This window comes from Falco peregrinus, chromosome 8 (assembly GCF_023634155.1).
Source record: "Falco peregrinus isolate bFalPer1 chromosome 8, bFalPer1.pri, whole genome shotgun sequence".
In the NCBI taxonomy this organism is placed as follows: Eukaryota; Metazoa; Chordata; class Aves; order Falconiformes; family Falconidae; genus Falco; species Falco peregrinus.
In genome coordinates, this window is record NC_073728.1 from 52972679 (window position 1) to 52989188 (window position 16510).

The 16510-nt window shown below is 36.9% G+C and overlaps 1 protein-coding gene across 11 annotated transcripts in view; it reads right to left on the reverse strand.

Moving 5' to 3' along the window:
- Positions 1 to 16510, reverse strand: part of FABP6 (fatty acid binding protein 6) — a 46331-nt gene that overhangs the window by 24531 nt on the left and 5290 nt on the right. For 2 of the 11 annotated variants that reach the window (XM_055812848.1, XM_055812843.1), the window contains exon 3: positions 12694 to 12780. The exons of the other annotated variants lie outside the window; for them this stretch is intronic. The gene's annotated coding sequence lies outside the window, so the exon portion shown is untranslated. The remainder of the gene's footprint in view (positions 1 to 12693; positions 12781 to 16510) is intronic. 11 annotated transcript variants of the gene reach the window in all.

Consider the following 16510-nt stretch of genomic DNA (forward strand, 5'->3'; position numbering starts at 1 on the left):
AAAACAATTACAAAAATTTCACTGTACCACAGTGATAAAAATTTAAGAAACCCATTAATATAGATAGATATAGGAACCCACGATGAAAAACCAGAGAAACAGTACCAAATTTCCCCAATTACAATGCATTAAACTAGACATCAGTGTTTTGAACTATAAAATACTACTTTGTTCTAATAGAGTAGCTTACACAAGCATTTAAAACTTTTATATTTCATACATGAGACAGTTGCAAAGTCTCTTCTATGCCTGCAAGCACAGGGTAGGCCACGTTATGAAATATGCATAAAGGGACACTGTCAGGTGAAAAACATCAGGCAAAATTCCAAGCGCTTTACTGCGTACTTGATCAGCTCTTTGCTGGGCAAACTACTGTCAAATTCAATGGGAATTCTGCCTGAGCAGAGAACAAGGAACGTAATACTCAAAAACAAGCAAGCAAACAAAAAATGTATTACATAAAAGTTGGTATTACTAAAAATACAAAAAATGCTACAATATTAAAGTCTAATGTACTACTTATAATTATGCAGTTAGCGAGACTTATGCAATCTCCAGGCTTAGGTTGTGAAAATAAGTGTTCAGCTTTTTTAGTTCCATTCTGTTCAACATTTGCTAAGATGCTACTGTTGCATGTGAGCTATCAACATTCCTTTATTAAAAAAACGCAACCAAAATTTCTATTGAAAAAGCAGTAATGAATTGGATTTAGGTTTAGAAAAACTTAGCATGCAAATCCTAAAGGAGCAGAATTTAACCTGTCTACAATTTGATTGCAGCACCTCATCAGCTAAGGTGTCAATGTCAAATCATTTCTGTCTTTACTCATTTCAAGGACGTTAAGAACTTCCTCATCTTTGCGTGAGGGCAACCCTTGGGGAAAAAAAAAAGAAGTTAGACTACACTAAGCTTTGGATACCTTGTTTTTCTTTGGAGCCATCAGTAGTTTACACATCTAATCCAAAAAAACCATACAACTATCTGTTGTTTTGCAAGAGAGCTTCAGTGAAATTAATTTGATAGCACAAGGCAACTGACTTAACTATATCAATCATGTTGCAACAAAAATTTATTAGATCAGAAGTTGCTCCTAAATACATCTTCCTCAAAGGTATGTACAATGCTTCATCATAATTTATTCTATTCCAATTATTGAAATTTAATCAATACTGATTTTTACATCTTTGATTCTTTATGGATAAGAGATTTCCTCCTTCCTCCTTCTGTTTGTTCCCCTGCACTGCTAAGATATTTGGCTGTTTTAGCTTTTATGCAGAATCCTAGCTGCAACCTCTCCACTACTATTAAGAGATAACATGATTTAATTCTGTTAATTCTTTTGGGACAGAGACCCTTACATTGCATTTTACAATTCACCATACCTTATTTACTACAGAAACATGTCACTTGACAGGATACATCATGAAATTCAAGTTGCATTTCAGAACATTTTTGTCATTCAAATGGATGCCAAAGGAGAACAAACTGACCACCCCCAGACATATACGAGATTGAAGTACGAGAACTGATGATGAAACAGTCAGTAAACATAACATCTAACCGACATAGTAATCAATGACAAGGGGGTGAAAGTAATACTAAATGCCAGTGGTGCTCCAACATTAATTATCTAGGCTAGAGATCTCAAAAACACAAAAAAAAAGCCCCTTGTATGAAGGTCAGATTGCTTAGAAGCAGTGTTGCAGTTTTAAATAATTCTCAGTCTTTCCCCCATAATAAATAGAATGACACAGCACGGTTCATTTGTTTTTCTAACAGTTTTCCCTCTCTTTTTATTCCATTAGTTAGGTTGAGCCTAAATCGAGGAATCCCATAATCTTGCAAAAAAGCAGTCCTTTAATATGTCCATCCTTTTCAGAATTAAGTATCTCTATTGCAGTTTAATTTCTGTATTTTTCAAACTAACATAAACCATGCTAGGAAAAAAAGCATTTTTAAATCCATTCTCAGTGTTTTTGCTGCCTAACTATGCCTATTAGAAGCATGAAGAAAGACAACCCCACTCCTAACCAACCATTTCAGTAAATAGAAATAAATTTAAGCTGGCGAAGGTATCTCTTTTCCTAGTAGAGTATGTACTATTCAGCATGGTGGTTTTAGCTGTTGTGGGGAAGGAACTCCATCTGTTAAAAAACCCTGTGCTGTACAGCTACATCAGCATATCCTTGATACTGCAGACTTGGCCCGTATTCTGTGATAAGCCTCCACATGGGGAATTAGATTAGTACAGCTATAAAGAAATGCAGCATAGCTACACCAACGTATTTCCTCACAAGGATGGCAAAACAGTTGTTGAAAGCTTGCATTTTTCTTTTATTATTTGCTGGGGAGTGAGAGGGGAGAGTTTCAGTTGGACAACTCTAGAAATAAGAGAATTTGTGTTAGAAGAGATACTAATTCTGTATCATCCCTCATATGTAATTCAGTATCATACATTACTGCTATTACTCCAGTGAAATAACATGGTGTGTTTAAACTTTCTGCGCTATTTTCATGCATTCTACTACTATTTAAGAATCTGCAGTACCTACTGAGCACGACTGTTCAAGTTTCCTTCCCCAAGGCAGGCATATTACTTCACAACTTAATCTCTAGCAGTTAAATTAGTAACAAAATAAACAAACAAACAAAATAAACAAAATAAAAGTGTGGTGACATTGAGCATTTGCCTAGAAAATACAGTTATATGCTTTAATTAGAACATTTAAACTCCTAGTCTACAGATACCACAAGTTAGTTTGAAGAAAACACTATACAGCCTCAGCAGATTCCACACCAAGAGTTGGTATTAACCAGACAAACAAAGACAGGATTTGGTACATGACAAAAATGCAAGCATTCCTGATTAACATCAACAATATAAAAATTGGACTTTTGCAGCTTTAGAAGTCACTTGACCAATAGAAGAATTGCAAAAATCTGAACCACCCCATTCCAGTTTTCAGACAGAGGCACATTCACAAAGTCCTGAATTCAGCCTTGGTGTCAGTCGCTATGGGCCGTGCACAGCTCTGGAGAACTGTACAATGCGGGTAAAAACATTCTGTGAAACACCACCACCTTCCTTCTTAGGGCCTTGTAATGCCCACCCGTACAATCCAACAGTTTAAATTTCATTGAAATGCTCTGAAACCCTGCTCAATGTCCCAAAATCACCTGTCAAAACTCTTCACGGACTCCTGCTAACAAAACAACCCTCTTTGAATATAAACAAGAATCCAGTTCTGCATATTACGTGTTGGCAAAACTTGCATTGGCTTCAACTGTCAAGTAGAACACAGCTGATAATCATGACAAACAACAAACGCAGAAAGCTCAGACACAAGACCCAGCCACTCTTATCTTATGGAATGCAGTTAAAAGGAACAAACAATGTTTTCCAAATTATCAAGATTAGTTCTAATCACATTCATCTTCTGCCTTTAGACTTGCCTATAAATAAATATTCAGAAGTCATGGCTAAACACAGCTGAATGACAGTCACAGAGTTGTTGTTATACCTTGGCATCTGCAATTTTATGGACTTGTCTGTGACAGGACCAAGGAAAAGGATTTATTGGAGTTTCCACTTTGACTGCATCACCCCAACTCTATGTTCCCGAGAAACATTTGGACAAGCAACATTTACTGTCTTGCAAATTTTTCCACTGATCACCATGTGTCCTTATCATTGACAGGACAATCGAGTCTCTTATGTTAATCGTCTCTGAGAAGGTTTTGTGGACCAGCTGCCAATCACCTACCCCGACATAATAAACCACAGTGGTTTATTGATCACAGTACCAGGACCACAGCCTATTTTGATTTGGAGATGATGGAATGTTTTTTCTGTGGCTGTAAGGCTTGAGTTAAAGGGAGTCCCTGAACAAGGGCCACACACTTTCCCAACTATTGACAATCAAGCATACCCCTAAAAGATAACAGAGCAAGCTTGAAGGATTCTTTCCCTTGATGTGCAAACTAATTGTAAATAGTGTTTTCTCAGAGTTAGAAGTTAACTTGGTAAGAGCAATTAAAAGTGACCTGACTTTATCAAAGGAAATGACTTGGCAAGGACGGTGCTGGGTATTGCTGATGAGCTCTGATGGGAAGATAGGCTGAGCCCGAGTACTCCATAAATTGATCCTACCTGGAATTAGATTAGGTAATGGTAAGAAAGCATGCGTGTCAGATATGCATAAAATACAGGTGATACACTTTCCCTTGTTTTGAAATACACTTAGCACAACAGGTTCTACAACTTAAAGTCCACAAGAAAACAGAACATGAGACACTAACAAGAGTAAAGATCTGTAAGAGAACACAATGTGATATATTGAAAAGAGCAAATGGTTTAAGATCTAGAAAGAATTAAAGCAGTCAGAAGTGCAGATACCTTAGTAATCAGGACCTAATGTTCACATTGTCATTTCACTGTGTCAATGACGGAACTCTGCAGTCTTGTGGCCAGACTGTGCCTTTTAGGCACTCTTATTTCAGGGAGTGCTGAAAGTCACTGCACGCCAAGCATAGTTTGTTGTCAACGTGCAGCACAATGCCTGTGTCCTGAAAGCAGTACAGTTTTTTCTCCCTTGCATACCTAACACTCATAGGTTTTTAGCAAAGAGAGGTCTCTACAACTTTAGGCCAGCCAAGCCTGCTGATAGAATTAAGGCACGCAGCTATCCTTAATGAGGTGAAGGAAGGTATTTCCCACCTGAAACTCCAAGTAGCACACACTTCTTGATCTAAATGAAAAGCTGTTTAGCACATGGCAGAGAACAAAGAGATTTTGCAAGATTAACGTCACTGTTAAAGATGAGGTGGGATGACAGCACTCAGCTCCAGCTGCTGAATGCTATATGCATACCCCTAGGCTACTGACAAGATGGTAAGAATGTCCTCAGCTAATCCTCATTTTGGGGGAGGAGGTGAAAGGGAAAAAAGGACCTTAATTTGAATAGCTAAAAATTTGTACCATTTTCCAAAGAAAGTAAGGACATAAGGACACAACTACTCTCCTCTTCTGCCTCCTTTCCCAAAAGGCTGACTGGGAGAATCTCTGTAGTTTATTTCCCTATATATTCCCCTTCAAAACTTGCGATATTTTAAAATTAATAATAAACTTGTCATTTTTATTAGACACTAGGGACTATTCATTATTTTTATCAAGAATGCAAAAATACAGAGTAGAGAGAAACACATACAGTCTGAGGTACATTTTCAAGATTAGAGGAGCTGAAAATACTTGTCTGTGATGACAGCATTTCTTGATTTGGTAAAACCATGCACATCAGATGAGGCCTGAGTAAGTAAGAGGGTCGATAAAACTGAACTCTACTGAAAGACAGAAAGAGATAGACAAAGGAGGAATACGAACCAATCCTCTAGCAAAATGTCACCAAAAAAAATCTAGTAAAAAAATGTCTGGCATTGAAAATTGCTAACTGCAAGTTTTTATTCTAATTTTAGTCAGAGAACAGAGCATCTGATAGAGATGAAATGTGCACATCAGGCACAGAGACATTAGCATACACAATTGGGCCATGACCTCTCCAACTGTTGTTAGTGCTTTTCCTGTGTGTTTTCTGACACCATGAGGGACAAATTCATTCTCAGTGTAATTGGATTAAAAAAAAAATATAGGTGGAATTATATCAGAGATATTACCCTGAATGTCTTTATACTGATGTGACTATACGGTATTGGAAGATTCCAGCTCAGAGTTGCTTCCTACACAGCCCCCACCCCACCCCCCAACTGTGGACCTCAGTAACAGCTGATGGGGTTTTGTTGCTTTTGTTTGGTTTGTTGTTGTTTGGGTTTTTTTAACTGAGCGCTTAACTATATGGCACGGCTAAGCTTTCAGTGCTTCTGTTTGGCCTTTTTAAGCTATGGGGAAAGGCTTGAAAAATTTGGATACCTTGTCATTTACGCCACACCCCTCCTCTTTGAACAGTTTCAAAACTGTTATTACAAGAGAGACAGAAAGAACCCAGTTAATGTGGAATCCTAGGCTCCACAGTGTCCCCATTTTACAATTCTCAAAACATCAGATAGATAGCAGATAGTGAACTCAAAGAAAGATCCAATTACAAAACATACCAGTTATGAATGGCATGTGGACAATAAGACAAGGATGTGAGACAACAGTTACTCCATCTTATTCAGGTAAACCATGAAGTCAAGGTGACTTCAAGAGGCACTGCCAATTACAAGCACACTTTTGAAATCTACCTAGAAGTTCCCCATACGAACTTGTCCTATTTTGTTAACCTTACTGCAGTGCTTAGCTCTGATTTGCAGCCCATCCATATATAATTGTTGTATGTAAGGCAATATCTAGCTGGAAAACATACTTACCTTCACCAGTCATTTTACTGAAATACATCCTATGGGTCATGTAAACCAATTAGCAAGAAAGCTGAATGTGTCAAAAACTCTCAATTGATGGGGAGAAATTAATTTGTAATTTATGGAATAACTAGATGCATCTGAAAGACTAATTACCTAGTTACTGTGTCTTTGTCAAGGACAACAGTTAGCACTTACCTGGCACTTTTCATTCTCAAGTTGTTTTTAAACATTCACTATAATTAAACCACATTACACCTCTGTAAATGAAAAGTTATTGTCCATATTTCACAGCCAGCAAAGCTGAAGCTACAAGTGACAAAGAAAAGGACACAGGGTCAGAGATGTGTTGGCATCTGCTTGCTTCAGCTTGGGAAGTACAATAGTTCCAAATGATTACTAGTCAATTCTGTTTCCTCTATTGTCCCATCTTCTTAAGCTTTATCAGCACAAAACCCTAAATGAGAATAGACTATGTAAGATTCACATTTCTGTAAGTAATTAAGGTCAGTATTTCACCATTTGTTATTCCTATATGACACGAAATTTCTCTCCAGGGACCACAGGTAAGGAAAAGCCACACCTCAACAGTTGTAAATTCTCTTGATCCTGGGGTCAATAGAGCTTGTCTACAAATGGAGAATAACCTCAGAATAACACTGTGTTTCCACAGCCAAGGAACAGAACAGATGCTTGGATATATTATTAAAGGCGAGACTTCTGTAATTTGCTTAGAAGACTTTACAAGAAAATCTAAATAAATTACGCATGCTAACTTACCTATGCTTAAGTTTAGCCCGCCCAATGTATCCTAGCTGCAGTGATAATGTTGTCAAACAATGACAAGTGAGAGAAATTGTGTATACCGTGTCACCAACGCACTACAGGCATGTCAGTAGTTTATGTGTTTCAACCCACAGCCTATGCCAAAACAACTAATTCTTGAACAATATATGCATTCATTTGAGAAGCGTATTTTTGCACGGAGGCAGGGAGGGATCAGGATAAGAACAACACTGCAGTTATAAAATGGGCTGCAAGATGAAATGCAACACACTTGTATGTGATACAAATAGTCTTTCTGGTACTGCAGGAAAAGCTGCATAGTTATTTGTATTACCGTGGCAGGTGAAGGTTACAGCCAGGGTTGGGCCCAATTGTTTTGTGCTTTATATAAACATAGAAAGAGACATCCATGTGCCTGGCAATCACCGTTTTTGAAAGTACTTCAATCAGAAGGAAAATTTAAAGATAAAAATAACAAAAAAATAAACAATCCAACAAACACAAACAAACCCCTGTTTGGTAGCTTGTGTCAAATCAAAGTGAGATGCATTTGTGGAGCAGCCCTAGAGCTCAAGGGTTAGGTGCCATACATTACTGGGGAAGAGCGCAATGCTGCCGCCTGCTCATGCTGTGCACTTCCACAGAAAACAAGAGCTAATCAAGTTCACATAATTCATAAACGAGCACACAGAAAATACCGCAGAAAAGACTCAGGAACAATTTTACACATAAAGCAAAGACTGGTGCCCAAGTTTCTTCTCATTCAAACAGTGGTAATATTAACTACCCAGCATGTTCCTAGAAGTAAGGGGACAAGAAAACAGGTTGCAAATAAAAAACAGAACTGTGAAATAATCAGAAGCCCCAACAGGCTCTTTTACTTCAAATGCCAGTCCTGCCTTAGACATTTTTTGTCCTTTCAACTCTTGAAACACTACACACAAAAGTTATTTCTCATAAAGATGCTGCAGTAACCAGGAGATCTCTTGACTTGAATCAATCAAGAAATTTCCAGAATAGTTTCTCAAACACAGTTTGGGAGGTCAATACTGTTGGGAACAACTTTACAGAACAAAAGCTCAGGTATCTATTTATACTGAACTCATTGCTGTTGTAAGTTAACTCATAGTAAGAGGTATCTGATCCTAAAGAGCATGTGTATCTATAATTCTATCTTTTGTGCATTTAATATCTGATAAAATATTCTAATTTCACAGTCCTACAAAGAAAATCATCTGTACATTCACAAAACAAGTTCCTTTACAGCTCTAGTATGTTCCATCCCTACCAGAGAATGTATTGACCTGCAGCCCTGTCCATACATTAAGATGGATGCAGCTGCATGTTTGTCCTGCTTTCTTGAACTGGGCAACGGTTGGGCATAAACCAATGCCAATTCACAACCTTTTAGACACGTTAATATAAAACCGCCTTTGCAGGAAAAGAGCTGTCCCCCTGCGAGGCCCTTAATTAACATAGCTTCATAGGTTAAGCTAATGTGACCGCATCTGAGCATGTCTATATAGACATGCTGTGTCAACAGTCCCCTACTGACTGGCTCTGCGTCGTGAAGAAGGGGCATCTCTTCCGAGGCAGACAGTTATCTGAAAGGAAGTGGATGGCGATCTGCAACTCACTTTCTGTAACCACGCAATGTTCACGATCTTGGTATGTGATGATGGATCTGAATTCAGCCTAGATCTGTTTATGAGACGCACACTCCCACGTAAAGTTTTGCTGTACTGATGTTACTGTAGCTACCCACCGATCATTTTGCTTTGGTCTTAGCTCTTAACTGAAGGCCAGTGGGCAAGTCAGTGTGGCAGGCTGAATCAAGTATTAAAGACAATCATCCTATTCTTCCTTCTTTCTTTCTCTTTTGAAGAATGTAGATTATGTAAGTCAGTGTTCTGTAAAGCACTTTAAGAGCCAGTGATTGTAACAAGCAATTTCTGTGCCAGCTCAACACAGTACTTGAAGGAGGAAAGATAATTACTAATAGCACAAAACAATTAAAAGAATTGTTTGAAAGGGACCGTGTGAATAAACAGCTCAAGAATTAAGCAAAAGAACTAAATATACTTGAGACACCTTGGTCAAATCATTTTCATTTAGAAAAAAATATATTGTTCAATGATTTTCCTCTATATTATTCACACATGGTTAAGAGAAATATTTATGACAAAAGGAACAAGACAGAACAAAAGCCTAGATGAAATAAGAGCTATTATTGAGGAAGAGGTACAATGGCAGAAATAAAAAGATTACATTTAATTGTCAGAAATGAACTGGGTCTTTGATGTTCAGCAGACATGAACTGAAGTCATCAATTTAAGAGAGCCACTCTTAGGCCAGCTGAGCAGCTACCTCTAACAGTTACAGGAACAGAGTGATGTTTACACCACTTGCAATGATTTGCCATGTGCCTATGGAGGAAAAACAGTTCTAAATTTTCAAAATTACCATTTGCTTTGGACATTGAGGATTTTCACCAGCTGATTTAAGGTCTGGTTTAAAAGGCCCTGAAAGCCTGTGAAGACATTCTAGTAAATGGGTTTAATTCCTATGCTGAAGGAATGAAGCATGTTTCCATCATACTTTCGAATGTATTTTGTATTTTGATGTCAGTGTTTTAACAGAAGGACATCAAAATGTTTATCTGCTGTGTACCCAATGCACTAACGAGAAAATAATTAGAAATTCATTTGCTTTTTCATGTAACAAAAAAACCCAACACTGATCTTTAAAGGAAGGTGTACCCTGTTTTACTCGGCAAACAAGGACATTGCATATAATTTAAAGGTGAATGTTATATATTTTACTTTAACTACACAATACTATATATAGTAATGTATGTGTTCAACACCAAGAATAATTTTGCGGAAAGGTTTAGGAATGGCAGGGGAAATCCTGAGAAACTTTTCACTAGTACTTTCACTTAGCACAATTTGATCCCTTCCAAACATTTTAAAATGGTTATGATCAAACACAAACAATTTCCAGCAGCTTAACAGATTACAAGTAGTCAGCTGAACCACTGCATGAGCCATTGGATCTCAGTCCTTCTCTGTCACGAAATGAAAAATAATAGCTGACACAGCAGTAAAATACATCCCCTTGTGACAACTTGCAGGACTTTCTCTTGTAGAAAAGAAACAATGTTTCAAGTAACCTCACCCTTGGAGTAGATTCATATAGGCTGCTACAGTAACATGGGTTACATTGGGCAATGTGTTAAAGCAGTGTTACTTAATTATACGCCTATATAATTTACAAGTTGGTTTATCAGTCCCAGGTGAATTAGGTAGTATAAGAGCTTAGTAAAAGAGAAAAATGGAAATCAAAAGAGGTAAGTGAAACTCTCAATCCTCTTTTCAACTTGCTTATCAAGGTAGTTTTTTTCCCCACCTTAGTTCAGTTAAGACAAAAGAAAACTTCTTCAATGCTCATTCTTACACAAGCTAACGAAGTGACAGTTACATCCTTCTGAAAACATTTTCTTTCTGCTTCCATGAGTAATTTCCCTGGCCTCCCCTACATGTATGCAAAGTAATTGACCAGCTGCCTATTCTCTCACAAAATCAAACATAACCCAACTTGCAACAGGTCTGGCTATATGTCCTATCCACATAGGACACTTTTTGTCCCCGTCTTTGCTGTTTTATTATTTCATTAAACACAAATTTGAATACAAATTTACTCCAGATTTCAAAAGGACAGTGAACCTGCTAGATATTTCTTTACCTGCAGCAGCACAGACTTCTTCAGCAACAAAAGAATTATTTAACATCTAATTGACACTCTGCAAACAACTATTATTAAACAAAAATACTCTGTGAAGAATCCTAAACAAATATATTGTCAGATATTTTAAACCAAAAGATAATAATGTGCAGAATCCTCCATTAAATAATAATATTTAGTACTTATAACTGGAAGTCTAATGTGCCAGCCAAATATCAGCTATTACTTGATCATTGCTTTTCTCAGGTGCCCTGACATTCTGTACCATTTCTTCTCCCAAAACACAGGTGACTAGCAGTAAACAATAAATATGGTTTTCAGAGGTGCTGCTCAAATACTTCCAACTCGCATTTTCTGGTGCAAAAAAAATATAGTTGCTGTGCTCATCCCATAAGAAAATCAACCTAGATGTGATCTGATAAGAGACAACCAAACCTACAAGATGTTAAATAAACTAATGATGAGTTAAAAGGTATTTGAAAGATTTGGCTTACTTGGAAATTTCCAGGAAATATTTGTATAGTATATTTTCTTGCTGTTCTCCTTATGACTTAAAATACATATTAATATTTTAAATTCATAGTTCTAATATTTTAAAATCATATTAAATACATTCCTGCCAAATATTTGACTTGTCTTGTTTATTTGTCACAAACATTCCAAGGGAGCTGTTTCACAAACAGCATTCTTAAAATAATTAAAAGAGACTGAACAGAAATTAATGGATCTAGATAATATATTTATAGAAAAAATAATTATATTTGTACCTTAATTTACAAACAAAGAAATGCAAGAAAAGACAGTAGTTGCATGGGTAAGAATAGAAGTCAGGCAATGCCAAAAGTAAGTTTGCACACACATCTTTTGTCTCTTAATACATATTTGTATAGATAGCATTTAAGTACCTGGTTGCATTTTTCAGTACCATATCACTCATTTTTCATACCTTTAGCCATAAAAATGTCTCAATTATATTCTGAAACTCACTTATATATCAAATATTCATAAGACATATTGCATTACTTGAAATACAATTTCTGATCATTTAATTGCACTGCAATTTTACTTTGCCAGCTGGAATTATTGAGACTTAGAGCTACACAGCATTTGGCTTTTGATAAATTAACCATTCCTTCATTTTCATTTATTCCCTTAATATTTTTCAACAAAAATCTAAAAATCTCTCCCATAGGTGTCCTGAAGTATTAAGAACTAGAGCTTAGAATGTAAATTCTTACACAATCTTAGTTACAAATAGCCCCTTTCATCCTAAAGAATACCTAAATGTCCATGCATAACACATAGAATTCACTAAATTAGACATTCCTGACTGGAATTCAGGAGCTAAGGAAGGAGGACATAGATCCTAAGAAGTTGGTTTATATTGCTTGAGATATAAAGCAACATTAAATCTTGCAGAACCTGTCATTTTTATAGATGAATCTCTGGGTGATCCTGAAGTATCCTAGTGATTCTAAGAAAATCATTATCATGGCTTTATGAGGACATGTTGGCAGGGGATTAAAGCCAAAAAGCAGCTTCTGAACTTTCATCTCAGGTGGGAAAGTCACTGAAACCCAATTCTGTTCCAGAGCAGAACCTCACACATTTCAGCTGCAACTTAAATACCTAAGGCTACTGCATTCATTTTAACTGGAAAAAACCCCACCCAAAACAAAACCCAACACACAAACCACACCACCACAGAAACAAAAATGCCCAAGTCATCAAGACTAATAACCTAACTCTTAGGAAAAGTACCAGGAGAACTTCACTTGCTTATTTTACATTCCAAGTCAAAGACAGCACCTCCAGGACACTCCAAAGACTACTCCCTAATCCCTATTCTGGAACAGCTTCCTTGAAGGAATTATTTTCTTCATTCTTGGATAATTACTTTAAAGAGAGAGAGAGAGAAAAGTGAGTTTTGCTCTAGAGCAAATCTTCAGGTACAAAGAGAGCCATTCAAAGGAGGCCATGCAAGCTAAGGCCAAGTAACACACTGGTATTAGCAACGACAAGCCCTTACAACAAGTCCTGGAATTGTTTCTTCTGCACTGCAAAGTAAAAGAAGTCAGTCGGCAAGTAGAACTGGCACAACTGCAGAGCTCTCCACACTGACAGCTGTGGCACCAATAAGCATCAAGGCCACTTCTACAGGTGCTTGGGCAGCTTGAAAAGATTATGCCACAGCAGCAACAGTATCTGTGAAACACAGTAACAGTTAACAACCGAACTATGAAAGTTGCAAGTTGCATGGCAAAGCCTCCCTAAGGAACGCCCTACTCAATCCGAACAGGGAATTGTTCTATAAAAGTTTCTGTGAGCAAGTCCTCTGCTACCTGAGCCGCTACTCGGTGTAGGATGCTGATTTAGTACTGATTCAGGAAAAGGCTGTTACTGACTCAATTAGTAAATCACTTCAGTATTCTGTAGGGATCTCCTACTCAAATTCAGGTAAGGCCCTGTCCTGCTTGCCATGTCAGGACCGTATTTCAATGAGTAACTGACACCTACTGTGCCATAAACTTCACTGCAAAATACATAAATAAGGAATGAAAAAACATACACTCAAAGTTTCCTCTTCAATCTACAATTGAAGGGGTAAAGATTTGGAGAATACAGAGCAGGTATCTATTAACTAATTACTGGTCAAATGTCAAAGGAGGTGCTATCATCCAGATCATTAAGGAAGAAAGGAGCTGCAATCTAACAGCCACAGGGAAGATCTTTAAAAGATTGACAGTATAAATTGCTAAATTAACATGGGAGACAAAACTAAACAACCTCTCAGTTAAATGCTTTCAGAATTTATTGGTTTGCTGAAAGCCATGACTGTATCCCAGAGCAGTAAGTTATACCTAAAGGAATCTGAAGAACTACAGCAGAATTTCACAACTAAATGTCTACAGAAGACACAACTAAATGTCTGGCAAGACACAGTTGCTTTTCCACCCCGTATCAAACCTCGGGAGCTTCATTATTTAGACACTTCAAGAACACACATGACTTTCCTATAAATGAATCCTCTGCAAACTGAAAGCTATGTTTTTACTTGCAAAAATATGCAATTGTGAATGGACTTACGACCCAGGTCAAAAGCAGCAGCCAGACATGGTAGGAAGGAGCATATACCAGTATTTGTGACAAGTCAGAAAAACTTAAATGTGTACATTGCAGAGAAGTCACAAATTAGAAACAACTGACCATATCCAAATATACAAAGACTTGCATCCCCACAGGAAAGAACACTGTATAGATTACTTGAAGTAAACTATTTCCATTTGATTTTTTTATACAGCCTTATATTTATGCTAAAACACTGTGAGACTCTGGCTAAAAGATCACCTAAAACTTGACTAATAATATATCCTACCCTGTTCACTACAAATCATAGACAGGGAGATCTTTAAACAGGCAGGAAGAAAGGAAAAGACTTAACATCTGAAGAAACCAGTTTTCAGTTTTCCTAGACTTAAATTTAGTAACACAGTCCCCAAGCGTGCTGCTCTTGGCACTAACAGTCATCCAAAGAGAACACACTAGCTACAGTTCTGCTTTTTGCAGAACACAGAAAATGTAAAACACATTCTTTTATAACAGGAAAATTAAACTTTCCTAAAACCATCAAGGAAAACTAATAAAAAATTGTTGAGGAAAAACACTTCCTCACAAGTCTGTTTAAAGAATGTATACAAGTAATTTGATTCCTGAATAGAGTCAGAAATTGCACTGTTTCATGCAAGCCCTGAAAACAAAAATGTTTTAGATACAAAATTATCCACAGAGCCTAAGGCCTTTATGCTTTCAAAAATACTTAGGCTTAGCACTCAAAATTAAGACAAAATTAAGCTAGATGCCTCAAAAGATTAAGCAGTCACTTACTGCCCAAACAAACACTTGTTAACATTTGTAGAACCTTCCTTACCTCTTTGGAATAAAGCAATACAGCTGATAATCACATCATGTTTAAACTCTGAAACTAGAGTACCCATATAGTCAAAAGGACAGATGGTCTTCTGAGATCACTTCGGAGCTAGTTTAGTATCCCTTTCTGAACCACTGTCCTGAGAGTGATTCCTTTATCTGCTAACAGAGCTCCTAAACTGGCCATTCAATTTATGCACTAAATTATGTCATGTGAATACCTTCCTCTATACCTAAACCGCTATTGAAAATGAACTTTCTTAGGCATTTAGGTCCATGTTAACCAATTAGCATCTCCCAGACTGAATCCACCTGGTCTATCAAAGCAGAGGAATGGAAGTAGTACTTCCCTGCTTGCCATGCTTGATGAAGATGAGGCCAGATGGGCTGCCAGCCCATCATGAGGTTTGTAGCTTCAGCAAGAAGGAACTGGCAGGAACACAAAGCAGCTCATGTGCTGACACAGTGGTGTCCTTAGCCCAACAGCCTCTGGTACACTGATTCATCTATGGACCACAGTGCTACGAAAGGTGAATTGTCCTGATAATACTTTGAAAAGGATGCCCTGCAAATTCTGCTCTTGGATGCCTTAGTCACATTTTAGACTAATTTTGATTTACTGAGATTCCAAGATGCAAAATTGATTGATCTAGCTGGGCACTACAAAACTGTATCATGTAAATGAATGAATTCATTCCACACCCACAACTTTTAATACTGCAAATAAGTAACTGTGGAAGAGGACTAGTGCGTATGTGTGGGAAAAGGACTGGCACTTAATCTACTCAGAATTAGTTACAATCAGTAAGATAACCATTTAGTAACAACCATCACAGTTTGAAAGACCCTATAGACCTAGTTTTCAGTGCATGATGAATTTATTTTTATGTGTATTAAATAATGAAAGATCTTTGAATAAGAGTATAATGTATGCGTGCAAAACTATAGGTAAGGTTTTAGATGCCAAAATATGAAACAATAATAGCATTGCATCTTCAAAGTTGTTTTATTTTATCTGAATAGAAAAATATGTGGAGATACAATATGGATACCACCAGTACCTACAGCTATACAAATTTCAGAAGATAGCAGAAACCAGCTTACAAGATAAAACAGGAAGCAGTTTTAAACTCGCATTTCTTTAAAACTATAAAATAAGTGTGAGAGGTGAGCAGGGAGCTAATGCCAGTGCTTTGCCCCAAGGACTCGCTTACAGTTGCAATTATTTTTTTTTAAAACATCCCCAACTATGGTAATTGATTTAAATCAATTATCCATATGTACATTAGGTAAAGCCCCAATCGTTGACTTCATCTCTTGTTCACAAAAAATTTATCATATAATTAAGTTTTCAAATTGCAGGGCAGATTTAATGATCATTCATAAACCTAACAAAACGAGTTCTACATTCATATGGCTACAAAAATCAGTTACTAAACATTACAGGAATGACACATTATTTTCTCCGCCCATATAAATTTTCTGTAATAAATCAATAATGAAGTTTCAAAAGAGCTTAAATGTAATTTAACCCTTACTTTGTTTGTTTATATTCTTCTGCAACACTTACAGACATTGGCTTTCATTGGTTACACGTTTTCTTTTTAAATAGGAAAGCCTTGAAAATTTCACAATAGCATATCATGCCTTGCAAACACTGAATAATAATGTTAAAATGGATTTATTAACACAGCATAAA